At 36.6% G+C, this 17,570-nt stretch overlaps 1 protein-coding gene across 2 annotated transcripts in view; it reads right to left on the reverse strand.

Moving 5' to 3' along the window:
• LOC110440333 (protocadherin-11 X-linked-like) overlaps positions 1-17,570 on the reverse strand; it is a 112,062-nt gene that overhangs the window by 62,173 nt on the left and 32,319 nt on the right. Inside the window, exon 1 of one of the 2 annotated variants that reach the window (XM_021483325.1) lies at positions 1,419-1,978. The exons of the other annotated variant lie outside the window; for it this stretch is intronic. The gene's annotated coding sequence lies outside the window, so the exon portion shown is untranslated. Of the gene's footprint in view, positions 1-1,418; positions 1,979-17,570 lie in introns of those variants that run through there. 2 annotated transcript variants of the gene reach the window in all.

Here is a 17,570-nt window from a genome sequence, read left to right on the forward strand (position 1 = left end):
TACAACACCCTTCCCCCACCATCTCCACCCACCAAAAAATCGTTGTCTCCGCCTCCATTCTAAAAACTCAATGAAACTTTGGACCACGATGATATCAGTTACCTAATATATGTACGTTCAGATCGGTCAATGATGACCGCCGAAGATACACCTCCCCCTCAGGCCACTTCGTGTCTTTATATCTTCGTAATTGAAATGACAATGTATATTCCTATCACCTTGTACATCACAATCTTATTCAAAACTGTCCCATGAAACAGTATTTTTCAGTGACATACGATAATCTTATTTAAACCGATACATCATCCGTGGATCTACATGTTTTTCCATTTGTATTCAGAGAAGTGATCAAATTACTATTTATCATTACTCATTTCCTAGTGCAAATGGATTTCTCTAATAACTCAACATTACAGACAGTCAACAAAATGTCTCCCAGATAATTGCACACAGCCATGAATACAATACGTAAACATATCAAGATGTGTATAGAAATGGACATTCTCAATCAACATAAAATAAATGTCTGCAGTCCAATTGATTACAGCGATTGATTACAATTGATTACAGGAATGGAAATGTGTATTTCATCAATACATATTACTTCTGAGACAATGCCTGGGGTGAGCCATATAAAACCTATTAATAAGTGGCCTAGGCCGTTAGCAATTACAAAAAGTTTGACAGGATGCATGAAAAATCTTCCAGAGTCCTCAATAATTCATAACAAACATAATTCAAAGTAAGTCAGTTAATTTCGATGACTTTTAAGTATGCCATGTTCGGACCAGAAAAAAGGAAAGGGGCCGCTTATAAGGGATGCTCGTCAGATCCACACTGAAATGTAATACTGTCTTTATATTTATAATTCAGCGATAAGCCTATGTCTTGTAATAAGCCAACGCATATCAAATACAGTTCAGCTGAAATGTTTACAAATGCTGCTTATTGCAGGAAAACTATGGTATTTGGTTTGTGTTACAGACGAAATATTTCTGACAGTTCCAATAAACCTGTGATAAAGGTTACTCTAACGTAAAAAATATTTGCCACAGTAAGTTTTCACAATCATCCTAGGTTTTACCACATTATTTACAACCTTGATGATATACATACTGGAAAATTCTTATTATTCCAGTGAATGCAATAAAACCAAGAAATGAAAGTCGGGGGCATAAAACCAAGAAATGAAAGTCGGGGGCTTACGAAGTGTCCCCTAATGAAGGTAGTGGGCTGGACCCACCTTCTTTCCTGTGACTGACCACTGTAGCGTGTCCGAACATCTGTCCAAGTATCAAAATCCTTCTCTTCCCTAACACAAACCCCACCTGCTGAAGTTTCTGCCAATTTTCCACATGAGACACTCTTTCTCGGATATATCTAATAATTACCTGTACTGATACTTATTAATAACTCACCTGTCTGTGGTATCAACTTCTCGTCCAGATGGTCATGTGACGATTCAAGTCAGGTGTACCTTGACCTGTATCTGTGTGTCCTTCAGGTAGGTGTCTTTTCGGTGCCCCACTCAGGTGTGTGTCCCTCTGTTTCCCACTCAGGAGTGTGTCCCTCTGTTTCCCACTCAGGTGTGTGTCCCTGTTTCCCACTCAGGTTTGTCCCTCCGTTACCCACTCAGGTGTGTCCTTCCGTTTCCCACTCAGGTGTGTGTCCCTCCATTTCCCACTCAGGTGTGTGTCCCTGTTTCCCACTCAGGTGTGTCCCTCCATTTCCCACTCAGGTGTGTGTCCCTGTTTCCCACTCAGGTGTGTCCTTCCATTTCCCACTCAGGTGTGTGTCCCTCTGTTTCCCACTCAGGTGTGTGTCCCTGTTTCCCACTCAGGTGTGTGTCCCTCCGTTTCCCACTCAGGTGTGTCCTTCCGTTTCCACTCAGGTATGTGTCCCTCTGTTTCCCACTCAGGTGTGTGTCCCTGTTTCCCACTCAGGTGTGTCCCTGTTTCCCACTCAGGTGTGTCCCTCTGTTTCCCACTCAGGTGTGTGTCCCTCTCAATTAAGTATATGCGTCCTTCAGAAGGCCTTCTTAGTTGAGTGTCCCTCTAGTATCACAATTATGTGTGTGTCCCTCAAGTATCAAGCACATGCCTCATGTGTCCCTCTCATGTGTCCCTTTCCGGTAACTGTATCAGGTGTGTCCCTCAGGTGTCACACACAGGTATGTGTCCCACTCCAGTATATTTCTCACTAAGATATGTTTCCAGCAGTTATGTTTTTCCTCAGAATAATTACCCTTTGAATGCGTCCTTTCATACACTGTCTGTTATAGAAGTGCTAATAAATTTGCATTCCACGGCAGTACCTATTAAATGTCCTTCTGAACAGTGTCCCGTCATAGTTGTCCCTCCATAAGTGCTCCTTCCGGTTTGCCCAATTCAGCAGTTGCTCTGTTAATTTTACCCCTAGGCAGTGCTTATTTGACAGTATACCCTTGTCTGTGCCCCTCAGGTAACTGTTTCAGTTTCTCTGAATAAGGTGGGCGAGATACTGCACCAGGGTTGCCCTCAGTATACCTGAATATGATAGCAAGAAACACCTGTAAATTCTGAAATAAACTATTACTAACACCAGGATTGGAATTTAACCAGGTAAATCATTATCTCAACAGGTAGATTTACAGGTAAACAAAAAACAAACATGACAAACTCTCATTTTACATTCAACAGGTATTATACCTACCTAACACCATACTTAATGTCGTTTGTTATGTACAATTCAATGGGATGAAGTCAGTAATACCCGATTGATATCATCATTAAAATCACGCACATTTTCTACACAACATTACTTCAAATGCTTAAAGATCCTATGAATAATTCACTACAAGTTTTATGAATCAGACATACCTACCTACAGCAATGTGCCGTCCTTCGACATCATTGAGATATAACTATTCAACTTGACTTCAACATCTACCTTGCAATCTGCTGTAGGAAAAATTGACTGACTTTCCAATAACATAGAAAGATCTAGACATTTTAGCCAATACACTAGCAGCATCCCGCCCTGTATCAGTCTGCTGCTGCTGCGGAGGTGAGAAAAGCTTACAAGGAAATCTTATTATGATACCTGCATTCTGCTGCTGCTGCTGCTGCTGCAGAGGTGAGAAAAGCTTACAAGGAAATCTTATTATGATACCTGCATGCTTGGACAAACAATTATGTATTAGATCCATCAAAAGTTGAAATCAAATACGGTCCCCATGGTGACAAGAAAAGCTAGCAGAAGAGAAAATGATATTTCCATAATCCGATGTCAACTCGACCACTAGATATCAAGAGAGCTGTAAAATCGTAGATTGATCATGAACTTGGTACAGTACATATAGACATTTTATAAATTGGGCTCTATGTCATCTGAGTAAAATATACAGTGCCCAAATATGTTTCTGTATAAAAGATTTTCAATATCTAAAATGAAAAACACTCCTTCAGGAATTTCATGAACATGTTATCATACAATAAAATGTTCAGCTTTGAGGTCGAGAATTTTATTGTATGATAATAAAAAAGTTTTCCCAATGTTTCGAGGCTACCCAAAAAATACTAAACCCTCAATCTGTGTTTTATTAAAGGGTTTTGCTTGGTTTGGTATATTTGTTTTAAGTTAAGCATTCTAACAACAGATAATAAGGTTAAGGATGTGCCTCCATGTGGGTAATGTATGCTTGCATGTGTACTGGAGACAGTATTTTGGTGAATTTGCCTCCTTGCCATAGCACAGATCTAATGACGACTTTAGAGTGCTACCTCACTGAAATACCAGGCCGAAGGCACCCAGCACAATATTCCACCTGGTTACATTATACTGACAACGGATGAACCAGTTGTTGCAATAGCCTCAAATGCTTAACAATAAGCAGGGGAAAACAACGACCATTTTGAATGGTTTTGGTATTTCCTGGCCTTGGTACAGAGCCCATTTGCCTACCCAACTTGGGCGGACGCTCAACACTAAGGCCAAAAGTGAGGTAGTATTGCTAAGCAGGCACTTAAAGGAAACAAAGAAGGTTTGAAGGAAGTAGAAGTAAAGTACACCTCACTTGATATATCATGCTTTGACACCAAATTAAACATGGTATTCCATTCGGTCATCGGTGGTTTTTCTCCGGGTACCTCGGGGGTTGTCCTCCACCACCAAAACCTGGCACTTCCTGAAATGACCTTAGCTGTTAACAGGACGTATTATGAAGAAGATTCAAGCAAACAAACTGAATGACTCTGAACATATGACCTACAAAGCAATCCCAAGCTAGTATATTCTGCCAGGAAGCAGTATGAAGTTGGTGTGTGGTTCGTCAAGGGAAACTTTAAGTTATTGTGTGAAAACCATTTTCTATTTATGGTAGCAGAGATCTTGACATTTGGACCTGAAAATCAAAACGACAGCAAACACTACCAGTAAGGAAATTTGAGTTTGATAGGGCCAATAATAGTTCAAATTATTGTTTTGGAAGAGATTTTATTGCTTTGAAACTGTTTTCTATTTATAAAAATAGCAACTTTCACCTTCATCTGACATTATGCAATCCCAAGCCAGCCCTTCCAGTTAAGAATAAATGTCTGAAGTTTGAGCTGTATGGGAATTGGGATTAATTCGGAGCAAATGGAGGTGGGATGGACAGACAATAGAACATTGAAATATGTACTCTTCCAATCTCTAATTTTGGAAATAAAAATAAAAGAGGGGGGAGGGATTGGCATGTTGTTAAACCTTGAGATTGTGAGATGTTGAAGATTTAATAAGAAACAGTCAAAGTCATAGACGATCAAGGCTTCAATATTACGGTACCAAATCAGATCTCGCCTAGCCAGAGTTTCAGTTCAGACAGGAGGCAATTAAACTGTATGCTATTTTAATCTTTGTCCCCAAGATTTCGCTGATTTATTTATTCCAGAGACAAATTTGCTGAGAAGTTAGTTCTGTGCAACACCAATAACAGTTGATATGTCCTAACTAAATTCCTATAAGAATGAAAGTGAATTCACAAGGGTTGTATTTTGTATCTCTTCGAGGCTGAAATATAGTAAGTTTAAAAGCTCACTGCTTCATAATCGTTCTCCACTATCTACAACAGCGTCATATTTGTCTATTGGGATGACATTTTACAATCAACCCGTAATCTATACACACTTTAATGTCAATTTCCAAGCAATGGAGAAAAACATGTTTATTCTGTAATTGTTGTGTGTTGATAATATCGTCAATCAGTCTGACTCGCATTTTTTTTTACGATTCACACTACCTTGCAATTTTGTTTCCAAATAAAAAGAATTGAGTTGATTTTACTTGAAAGGTTCCACACAATTGGCTGAAAATCAATTCAAGGAGAGGTTTCCATTCCTAGCTCAAAAGTATTACACATTTCATGTCAAGACTGTATTTTGGGTGACCATACAAAGAATAACTGTACAGATCGAGCTATACAAGATGCCTTTAACACATTTCCACATGGTCGTACTTTTCCAGCCAATTTTACCTGAGATTAGTAAATATTCACCAGTGCATATTACATCTGATTGTCAGACAATGCCCGCCCCGCTCGGCCCCTGAATGCTTCCTCGCACGGCCCCCTGGGAGTTAGTTGACAGTGGCCTGTGGCGACTGTCCGGCAACAATTGCAGGCACTCGACTACACCTCATGTGGGAATTGTCCACCCAAAGAATAGCCAATGTCCACCCAATTATCAGTATTGTGAGGTCTCTTAGGCACTGTCCAAACACACTGGACAAGTGGTCATTTTCTCCACTGAAACTGACACCATTCTCAAATAAAGAACTGCCGAAATGCATTGAGGAACCAGAGAGGACGGCTGTAAAGAAGTTCCTATACAAAATGACGTCCCCGGCCACACTGTAGTGTTAACTTTCATTTGAATGACACAACACGAAGGAAAATCCATTATTACATTGTTAAAAGCTGTTTAAGCTTCAAAAGGCTTAAATGACACCTGATAGACTAGTTGAAAGTGTGTCTGTCTTGAGTTTAGAGGGTTTGGAGTTCCAATCCTCTTAGCAGTTGGTGATACCACTGTGTTTTCTTCCTTAATTTTATAGCTGCCTGTTCCTCTATGAATTAGGAAAATGTAGAAATACATTTATTGAAATTGGGAAGATATTCCTCATTTTTCCTTCATTTTGGAAAAATAAAAACTTGTTTTTGCATGGGGAAGCAGTCTGTATTCGGCTGTAAAACTTGGCAAGAAAACCCTGGATATGCTGTATATATTTTGGCATGATTTCTGTGAATCAGAAAATCAACTGTAAGGGAACTTACAGAACCAAAGCCTACGGTACATAAAGTGACGATGTTCTAGTTTGGTACATAAAGTTATGCTGTTCTAGTTACGGTACATAAAGTTAAGCTGTTCTAGTTACGGTACATAAAGTTACTATGTTCTAGTTTGGTACATAAAGTTACGCTGTTCTAGTTACGGTACATAAAGTTAGGCTGTTCTAGTTACGGTACATAAAGTTACAATGTTCTAGTTACGGTACATAAAGTTACGATGTTCTAGTTACGGTACATAAAGTTACAATGTTCTAGTTATGGTACATAAAGTTACGATGTTCTGGTTACGGTACATAAAATTATGATGTTGTGGTTACGATACATAAAGTTACGATGTTTTAGTTACGGTACATAAAGTTACGCTGTTCTAGTTACGGTACATAAAGTTACAATGTTTTAGTTACGGTACATAAAGTTACGATGTTCTGGTTACGGTACATAAAGTTACGATGTTCTAGTTACGGTACATAAAGTGACGATGTTTTAGTTACGGTACATAAAGTTACAATGTTCTAGTTACAGTACATAAAGTTACGATGTTCTAGTTACGGTACATAAAGTTACGATGTTCTAGTTACGGTACATAAAGTTACAATGTTCTAGTTACGGTACAGAAAGTTAAGATGTTCTAGTTTACATTCTCCAACAAAATTCTGTATCAATGAATTATTAGCTCTTTCTTTTCCATCAAAGCTTACAAGCGATTTTAATCACAAAACCTGAAACATTATTTATGTACACAGTAGCAGTATACCTATTCCTAATGCATTTTAATGGAGAAAACTATGTTCATAATGCTTTAAAGATTGAAAATTAGAAACAATCCATTAGGTTTTGATAATAAAAAAAAATCTCTAAAATATGCCCATCATTGCTTTAATTTTCAGAGATCTAATGTTATCAAGCTATAGCATATTACAGATTTTCTGTAAAAGCACTTATGGCAATTATTGCATGAAAATGAAATATTCCAGAAAAATGTAAATATGACACATACATACAAAAATCTTTACTAATGCATGAATCTGAAAGTTGTCAGTTAAGTTGGTTATAATTTGTGTTGTTCAGGGCTGAATGAGTTTTGTATATTTAGTTCTGTATCTATTCAATATGTGCATTTCCCATGAATTGTAATCAGATGCTTCAGGTAAACAATGTATAAGTTTAAACAACATTCTATAAATTGTTAGCCAATCCACTCACTAGATTCAACTTTCAAATTGTAATCTGGAGACACACAGTTGATAAAGCCAGTCACATGTATATTTGTTTTTACAAAATTGTGTTGCAAAATATCTGAGGACCTGAAGTACCTTTCTTCTCCCTCTGTGTACTTCAATCCAGACCAACAAGAGTGTCTAATATAAGTAAGAAAAACCTGTTTGGTAATTGCTGCAAAATACATAGATTTTATTTCTACTAAAAATTATGAAAAGCAAAGAGTTTATCATTCCCTCATAACTGCAGAGATGCAGAAGGATAGAGTAACGTCTTTGGCCGTTCATTCATTCTCACTAAAACTCTGTACAGTGATTGGACATGACCGCAGGATGATCCTGATGACAGTCAAGGTCATAGGTCAAAGGTCAAGGAAAGGAATGATGAAAGTAAAAGAGAGAAAAAATCATAATTAGTTTATATAGGCATGATAGCATAAAGGCTGTTAATCAAGTATCATTGACAAACATGGTAATATGATTGGGCATGCAAAACAAAGAGCCCTATTTAATGTAAGGTCAAAGTTCAAGGTCAAAGGTGAAACTTGAACAGATTTTGAAAAAACTTATAGAACTAACTTCAAAACGTTTGTGTTACATGGTTCCAATGTCAAGGTCTTTGTTACTATAACACACATACACAACAAGCCATGTGGATTGATATGTCTCACCTGTGCCCTGCTTTGACCATCAATACACATGTCAAGTTTGGTTGGTGTAGCACTTATACTAATTGTCTATAAACATATGTTCCTATAGGGAACACAATAATATTAATGGACTTATAAGTCACTCTTTTCCAAGCTTTCGGGCTTAGCCTTCGTCAGGGATTAAATGTCACTGGACCTCCATGTCACATCCATATTGACGAACATGTTGAGTAGCCCGAAAGCTTGGAAAAGAGTGACTTACAAGTTCATTATTAGCACTTATAGTTTCAGAGAAATTAACTTAAATGCAAAAATTTAATGTTGATGTAGATGCTGACAAAGTCAATGGACCATGAATGGTAGGGCGCATCCAGCATTAGATGCACGGGTTGAGATGTACTACCTAAGATGCATCTATGGTCCAATTTTGGTTTGTGTAGCACTTATAGTCTCAGAGAAACTAACTTAAATGCAAAAACCTAATGTTGACCGCGGAAAAGCAACACCATACTTTTTTCATTACTCTCTCTTCCACTACTTTGTGGCGGCAAAAAACATTAGTAAACTTGTGACTTAATTTCTGTAAGGCCATTGATCCAACTTCATACACTTGTCAAGTACATATTGGAACTAGTTTGATTCACTTCTAGGTTATAGCAATGGCTAGGATCTAGGTCATTGCTTAATCAGTCATAGAAGTAGTGACTTTCTTAACTCTCCTGAAAAAGAACTAAAATGAGGAGATGTCATATTATTTTTATACTGCATGGAACCAAATATTAAACAAGAGGCCCAATGGGCCTGCATCGCTCACCTAGTATAAATCTCACACTTGTAACCTTAAAAGTGATATAAAATAAAGCTACAGGCAAAATATCAGTATTTATGATTATAATTCATTCAAAAGAGCCTTTTTAAAAAAAAACCCACACATTTCACCCCTGTGATTGAAAGTCGAACAAAGTCATTATGTTGAACAAATGTTATAGCCTTTCATCTCAGGATGCAATTTGCAAAGTATCAACATCTTGGGACCCATGGTTATTCAGAAGAGGTCGTTTAAAGATTTTAAACAAATTTGACCCCTGTGACCTTGAATATAAGTCAAAGTCATTCACTTTAACAAACATAGTAGTCCTTGATCCAGCATATGCTACTGCCTAAATATCAACATCCTGAGCCGTTTGGTTATTCAGAACAAGTTCTTTAAATATTTTGAACATATTTGCTCCTTGTGACCTTGAATATGGTAGCCCTTGATCCAAGTATGCTTTGGTTATTCAGAAGAAGTTGTTTAATGTTTTTAACATATTTGACCCCTGTGACCTTGAATATAGGTGAAGGTCATTCATTTGAACAAACTAGATAGCCCTTTACCCAAGCATGCTACTGGCTAAATATCATCACCTTGGGCATTTTGGTTATTTAGAAGAAGTTGTTCAAAGTTCTAAACATATTTGACCCCTGTGACCTTGAATATGGGTGAAGGTCTTTCATTTCAACACACTTTGTAGCCCTTCATCTCAGCATGCTACTGGCCAAATATCATCACCCTGGACATTTTGGTTATTCAGAAGAAGTTGTTTAAAGGGTTTTTTAAGACAATTGACCCCTGTGACCTTGAATATAATTGAAGGTCATTCATTTAAACAAACTTGGTAGCCCTTCACCCAAGCATGCTGCTGGCCAAATATCGTCTCCCTGGGCAGTTTGGTTATCGAGAAGAAAATGTTTAAAGTTTTTAACATATTTGACCCCTGTGACCTTGAAAATGGGTGAAGGTCATTAATTTTAACAAACTTTGTAGCCCTTCATCCCAGTTTGCTTCTGGCCAAATATCATCACCCTAGGTCTTTAGGTTATTAAGGAGAAGTCGTTTAAAGTAAAATATTGACGCCAGACGACGGACGGACGACGCGCCACGGCATAAGCTCACTTGGCCTTTCGTGCCAGGTGAGCTAAAAAGAAGGGAAAAAAAGGAACAAGCAAGTGCATTTTACCCCTTTGACAGTTAATTCTTCTATATTTAATTGGATTGGACAAGAAACAAAGAATTATATGAAGGGGGACACTAGTTTATCCCACTAGCTTATACTTATCATAGATGCTTATTATGTATCAATTTATACACTTATACATGTACTTACACAATTATGATCATCACACATGTATCTACGTGTATATAGACCCCTACAAAATATAAACGGGCTAAACGTCCATTCATTGTACAAGTTTTGCGTTATCAAAAACTGTTCAGAAATTTTAAATTTCCAAATTTATGGAAATATCATTTACTTGATCATACAGTGGTGTTTCAATACACATCAAATAACATTACCTTACAGTACTCTCTGTCAGAGCAGGTGTTTCTAGGCAATAAAATGCTTCACAAAGTATTTTCAATGGAAATGATATCATATTTGAATATATTAGTGCAACATTTAATTTTTTTCATTTTTTTGACTCGACTTGTTTGTATAACCAGTCATTGATATGTTTATGATATAACAAGCACAAATCTATACTGGGGAGGGGGACGACAGTGTTACCTGTCGTATCAACAAGATCAGGGTAATATAGATGTTAGTAACAGCTGAGTAACCCAGACTCCACATCAAACACTTTGGAGACATTTGTTACACATCAAGTCATTTATATAACTATTTTGTGTCATTTTCATCCTTTTCTGCCTGAGTTAGTGATTCATTAAGTATGACAAGATAGGGGCCATATAAAACACAGTTTAGTTTTCAGTCCGGCTCTTTAACGCAAAGTCAACTTACATACATTTTCAAATTTGTTTATTTTATATTAAATACTTCAGAATTATTTGAAAACGATTTGTTCGTTCAAGATTTGTTTAAAACATTACGACTTTTTCATTTAAGTAATACCGTGTGTTTGTTTGATCAATTGCTTTGGAAAATCTGGGGTTTTCATAAATGGATGAAAATGTGTTAAAGATGTAAATAATTGGAAATAAAAGGAGATAATTTTTAGTGGTCTCTGATTCATCTAGTCTGATTTAATCTCCTAAACATCAGGATATACAGGTGGATTAGCAGGCATACTGAAACTTTTATTGGAATATAATTATCAAAATTTCATTTTCAGGTTAGAACTTACTCAGTACATTTCATCAAAAAACCCATTTAAAGTCATTTTATTGAGGCAAAAATTACTGCTTGGCCATGCATGGAAACTGAAAATAAGAGCAGGTAAATTGTATTGAAAAAAAAAGGTTTATAGAAGACAGAATCCATCCAAAAAGGACCAATTATAAATAAATAGTGATTATAGCAATATTCTACCTTGGTCTTCAATGCTTCATTATGTTGACAAAATTTGGTCAAAATCCGAGCATTTTTGAAAATCACCTTGCTGCCTGGAATAAACCAGCAATTATTCTTGCTAAAAGAATTACCTTCATCCAAGTCTGATTGTATTTGATAAACACTACAGTGCTGTCTGTGTCCACGAATCAGCACATAATGTGCTTGTCTATTATGGGTAGTTTTTGCTCAAATTTCATTACATTTGGATAGAATTAAAACCTATACATGTATACGGAAACTTAAAAGATGTCCAATATGGATGAAATCATTGCAGGCACGAAAAATTTGCCGCACCCACTTGAATTTTATTTTTTTATTTTATTGTATTATTTCTAATAAGTATCCATCCCTTACTTCTATTTCCTTGTATGTTGTAACAATAATCCGCTGGATGATTGATATATCCAAAGTGATATTTCCAGAATATAGATGCACAGTTTTTTCATATAAACCTGATATAGCGGAGACCTTAACATACACATATATAAATGTAATTGGCATTTACCGATATCATTTTACCAGGATATTCAGGCTTCGGTATTGAGCTAATTCAATATCAGTGGTGGCCCAGACCACAACCTCTCAATAATTGATTGTAATGACAGTCGCTAAATTGTCCCGACATTTACCAAGCATATTTAACAAGTTTGGATTTTGCGGAGGCAACAAAGAGTTTTTGTCACCCTGAAGGGTTCCCTATTATTAATTAGCCAGTAATGAAATCATGTACATGGACGAAGGCCAATCTGTTGTTTTGAGAAGTCATCGGGAAATGCAATTGTAACAGGAATCTATACATGTATGACAGTCTTTTGTTTACCATAAACGTATACAATACCGAAGATAAATATATGGGTTGAAAGAGTCTTTGCAAAAATACCAATATATTTCTGTAATTTTTTCCTGCTTATTCTTATTTGTATGATTCGTGTCTGTCTGGCGCCTGTCCACTGTCCTGAAATAAATGGCATCTTTTTTCATGTATTGCAGATCAACAGCTTTATTTATAATCACAACCTATCTTGATAACCAGTTATTTTTAATAACATGAGACAACTCTAACAACGCAACACACTGAAAATCAATTTAAACTAGAACACTGACAGGTCAGTAAGGGCCCCGTCTTGTGGCAATATATCCCCCATAATCATCAAGAAGCGATCTGCCCATATAGCTGAGCTTGACGTTTGACATTTGGACTTCAAAAAGAATCGCAAGGAAGCAAAATATACATTTTACATGTACTATGATGTGAGTCTAGTTTCCTTCCTCCTCCATATTTGCTGGGCTAACAGAAATGTAAATACCAGTGTAACACTCATTTGTTAGGTTTGATTTGGGGTTTTTCACCTAATCTACCTCCTCTATCAAAAGCCAGGGTAAAAGTCAGAGATCCACTTTGTCTTTGACCTTTGGACCCAAATGACCTTGACCAATAACCTAGTGACCCTGATCTTTGGTCAGTTGACTTATTCTTTAATTCAGACCAACTTTACTTCTTAATATCATAACAAAATGTTCATCAGTGAAAAATACAAAACTTGACCTTGACCCTTTGGACCCCGTTACCTGTACCTAAGGTCAGTTGACTCTGTGTTAAGTTCTGAACAACATTGCTTCATAATGTCATAACAAAATGTTCATCAGTGAAAAGATGCAAAATTTGACCTTGACCTTTGAATCAAAAGCCTTGACCTTTGACATTGACTGTTTACCTCAGTGTGTCTCTTTGTTTAATTCGGAACAACTTTGCTTCATAATGTCATAGGGAAATGTTCACCAGTGAAAAGCTACAAAATTTGACCTTGACCCCTGACCCAATGACCTTGACCTTAGGTCAGTTGACTCCTTGTTTAATTCTGATTAACTTTGCTTCATAATGTCATAACAAAATGTTCATCGGTGAAAATATGTAAAATTTGACCTTGACCTTTGAACCTAATGACCTTGACCTTTGACCTTGACTTTTTACCTCAATGTGTATTTTTGTGAACTGAACATCTTGACCGAGTTTCATGTACATCGGTCCATAGATACAAAAGTAATCAGCCAGGAACAAAATTTGTGGACGGACAGACAGATCGACAGACAGAGTGATTACTATAGGGCACCCGTATCTCCGATACGGGGCCCTAACAAGACACTACACCAAAGAAAGAGATATTTACCGACACGCTACCCTTATAATGAAATATATCAGAAACAACACCCTAATAAGGGATACATTTAAGGATTTATCACCCCTGTAAGAGCTTTATTTAAGGAGACACTACCCTAAAAGGTGTTTAACAAGACACTGCCCAAATATAGGAAAAAATCTAATGAGCAGTCATCTTAATCAGAGATAAAACAAGTCTCCAACTCATTAACAAATAAATTTAATGTAGCATCACCATATTAATTATATAAGAGATATATTAAACAAGTACCCCTAATATAGACAAGCCATTCGGACTGATATTGTCGCGTCTGTGGCCCGCTTTCAGCATCAATGCACATATCGGTGAAATAAATTCAATGATTTTTTGTGTTTTACGTCCTACTAACAGTTATGGTCATTTAAGGATGTGCCAGGTTTCTATGGCGGAGGAAAGCAAAAGTTACCAGAGAAAAAAACACAGACCAACAGCCAGTACCTCGAACCTGCGACGCAGTGGTGGAGAGCTAGTGGTAGCAGAATGTCAGACGCCTTTTAATCACTTGGCCACAGCAGGCCCAAAACCAAAAAAAATCCAATGTAGACGACATTTGAAATGATATGTCTCGTGCCCGACTGGTCCAAGTTTGGTTGGTCTAGCACTTACAGTTTCAGAGAAACTAACTTAAATGCAAAATCTTAATGCTGTTGATGGAGATGGTGAGTGACAAAGTCAATGGACCATGAAAGGTAGGCCGCATCCAGCATTTGATGCTTGGGTTGAGATGTACTACCTAAGAGTCAATGGACTATGAAAGGTAGGCCGCATCCAGCATTTGATGAATGGGTTGAGATGTACTACCTAAGATGCATCTATGGTCCAAGTTTGGTTGGTCTAGCACCTATAACTTCCAGTGAAACTAAGTTAAACGCAAAAACTTAATGTTGATGCTGGAAAAGTAACACCTGAGTATTAGTCTTGCTAAACTGTTGATTCTTGTACATATTGATACACATGATGTCATGTCTAGTCTATATATATTTAATAAAGTTCCAACATCACATCAAAATTTAATTGCACAATTCTAAATAAATCTTCCCGAGTTATGTCACACTTAGTGTAAACATTGGAATATATCTCATTAACATATTATGAACAAGTATCACTAAAACAGATGTTCAAAATACATTTTATATGCTGGGGGCACTCAGTTCAATTCAGTATCTCATTTAACTGAGTTCTGGACTTTTCATTCAAAATTATTGTTAATAAATTCTAATTTCTCATTTCATCCCCAAAATTATTATATGTAGAGATCGATTGAATTCATCAGTATCCTAATTCTCGTAGCTGGTGTATCCTTCTAGATACGTACAGAAGCAGAGGATTAGGGATATTAACTGTATTTTGCCTCAAAAAATTCTTTCATCTTAAACCTTATTCGGGATATTACATGTAGCTCATCAAGCTGCAACGAACGAGGTTTAAGTAATTTGTTTTGGAAATAGAAGTACTAGAAGTTTACAATCGTCACACTACTATACCTTATTCGGACCTGGTAGCTCATCAAGCTGCACCGAGATGAGGAATAGTGTAATACGGGATGATCATCTATCTATATATCTGTATAACCATACTGACACCTATTCCTCATCCGGACCTGGTAGCTCAGCAAAGCTACACCGTGATGGGATATAGCTCATTACAATATACATGATGTCCAGTTATTATCCTCTTCTGTCATACTCATCAGTAGCTCTAGCCAAGTACTGTTCCAACACTGCATTGTTGACGGTCCGCTAGATTTTTAAGATGAGGATATTTAACTGGACACTACATGCTATCCTTCTTCTGACGACAAATCCAGGAGAAGGATATTTATAGTTTATGTTGTAGTAACTGAGTTGCCTCTTTTTCCAAACATAGTTATGTAGTTTGTTATATGAATGTATATATGTTATTAATTATTTGTCATATAATCATGTTATGTCATGTGTTGTGTAATAAATGTATATATTGTAACTTTTATATTCTTGTATTTGTTCAGTTTAATGCTAAGGATATGTAAAAGGAGGACTAATGCATGGATATAGATGAATTGAAATACAGACTGAGAAATACATTATTCTCTGCTTTCCTATAGCAGGACCATACAATCTACACCTTATGAAAGGTAAATTTTGTCAACAGGTTAATGTTTTGTTCTTTAAATAATTACCCACCATCTGGAAAAGAGAACTGCTCAAGTCTCAATGAACATAATAGAGACATAACAATTTATCAAATAAAAGGCACTCATGCAATTTCATTCATTATCGGCAGATCTAATAGCAGTCAGAATTACCCTTGTCTGTATTACGAAATAATGACGGGCACACATGAACACAGGCGTATAATGGGTATAAACACCCATGGTGAGTTTATGTTATTGTCAACACTACGCAATTCCTTAAAGCTCAATTACTATAGGTCTAATTGGGCACATAACACCTTTCACCACAGTCAAATTTCATTATCAGCATGTTTCCCTTGTAACCCTACACCAACAGACATTTCAGGGTTTTTTATACATTTTTTACATACATGAAGATGGTGCATACTTTGAACCAATTTTCACAGGCAAATCAAAATGTACTTCTTCTAATACCGCATTCTTTCTTCAGCTATTACTAATCTGCAACATTTGGGTTGAAATTAACGTGCAATTGACTGGTAAATGGTTGTGGTAATACAGAAATTGTCACTTTGATGGGCTCGGCTTCATCGCCCACAGTAGTTGATGACAGGTGATTAGATAATTATCTGTAGTACTTACAGTAATACTTCACACCTTGCTGCAGACTTGTCAGAACTAGATGTAAGAAAACATCACACAAACAGGTGATATTAAAGGTGGCAGTCTTCCACATCACACAACACTACAATATCATATTCAGGTTCTGTATCACACTTTTCAGGTAAATACCAGTAACCACTTTTATAATGGCCCACTACAAAAGTTTAAATATTTTTCTTATTTTTTACTTGATTATTTTCTTCACTAAATGATGCAAAGTAAGTCTAAATATAGGTATTGGTACACTTATCTACTAGGGGTCATGTTCCATAGGCGATATAGGTCGATCACAGAAATCAGGACATTTCAAAGCTCTGAGTTATGCTGGCCACCATCTGCAAAACCTCAAAACCAGACTCAGCTCTGAGTGAAACTAGAAGATCAGCTCATTCAGAGACACTTTCTCAGATTTGAATTACAAACCAAGCTGAGCTGGGTGAAGCAGGAAAATCAGTTCTTCAGCTCAATGCGACACTTACCTTGAACGACCTGTGCTGTACAAATTGTAACTTAAGTTATTTCATAAAAAAATAATTTTTATAAAATTTTAAGAGAGAATAAAATTAGTTACTATATTTGTTCTCCAATAAGCTTACAGGGAAACAAATAGTCACTGACTCAAATTAGGGATATTGGCTTATTACAAGACATACAATGATGTAACATTAGCTGGCATTTCTAAAAACTGCAATAGATACAGGTGGGCTTATTACCAGGCATGGGCTTATTGCTGGATAAATATGATAAATGTATATAAATACTCTATAAATCATATTGAGAATCAATTTAGCAAACTTATATCCTATCATGGAGACATTAATCAGAAAAGTCTTCTATAAATGTTGTATAACATATATTTGACCGACTTAACATGGGTATTATTCAAGAGGGAGGGTATACTTAGGAACAAAAATGAATTTCTGCAAGGTCGAGCTGCACTCTGCTTTCCCTTGCCATGACCCCTTCAGAAAACCCCAAGATCCAGTACTAACACTTCCTGTAATATAAACTTACATGGGATAATTTCAAGAACAACCTGTGTTTTTATGTACTGTAATTACCAAAACAGGACAAATATCCTGAACTTATC

The sequence above is a fragment of the Mizuhopecten yessoensis genome, unplaced genomic scaffold (assembly GCF_002113885.1).
Source record: "Mizuhopecten yessoensis strain PY_sf001 unplaced genomic scaffold, ASM211388v2 scaffold11179, whole genome shotgun sequence".
Lineage (NCBI taxonomy): Eukaryota > Metazoa > Mollusca > Bivalvia > Pectinida > Pectinidae > Mizuhopecten > Mizuhopecten yessoensis.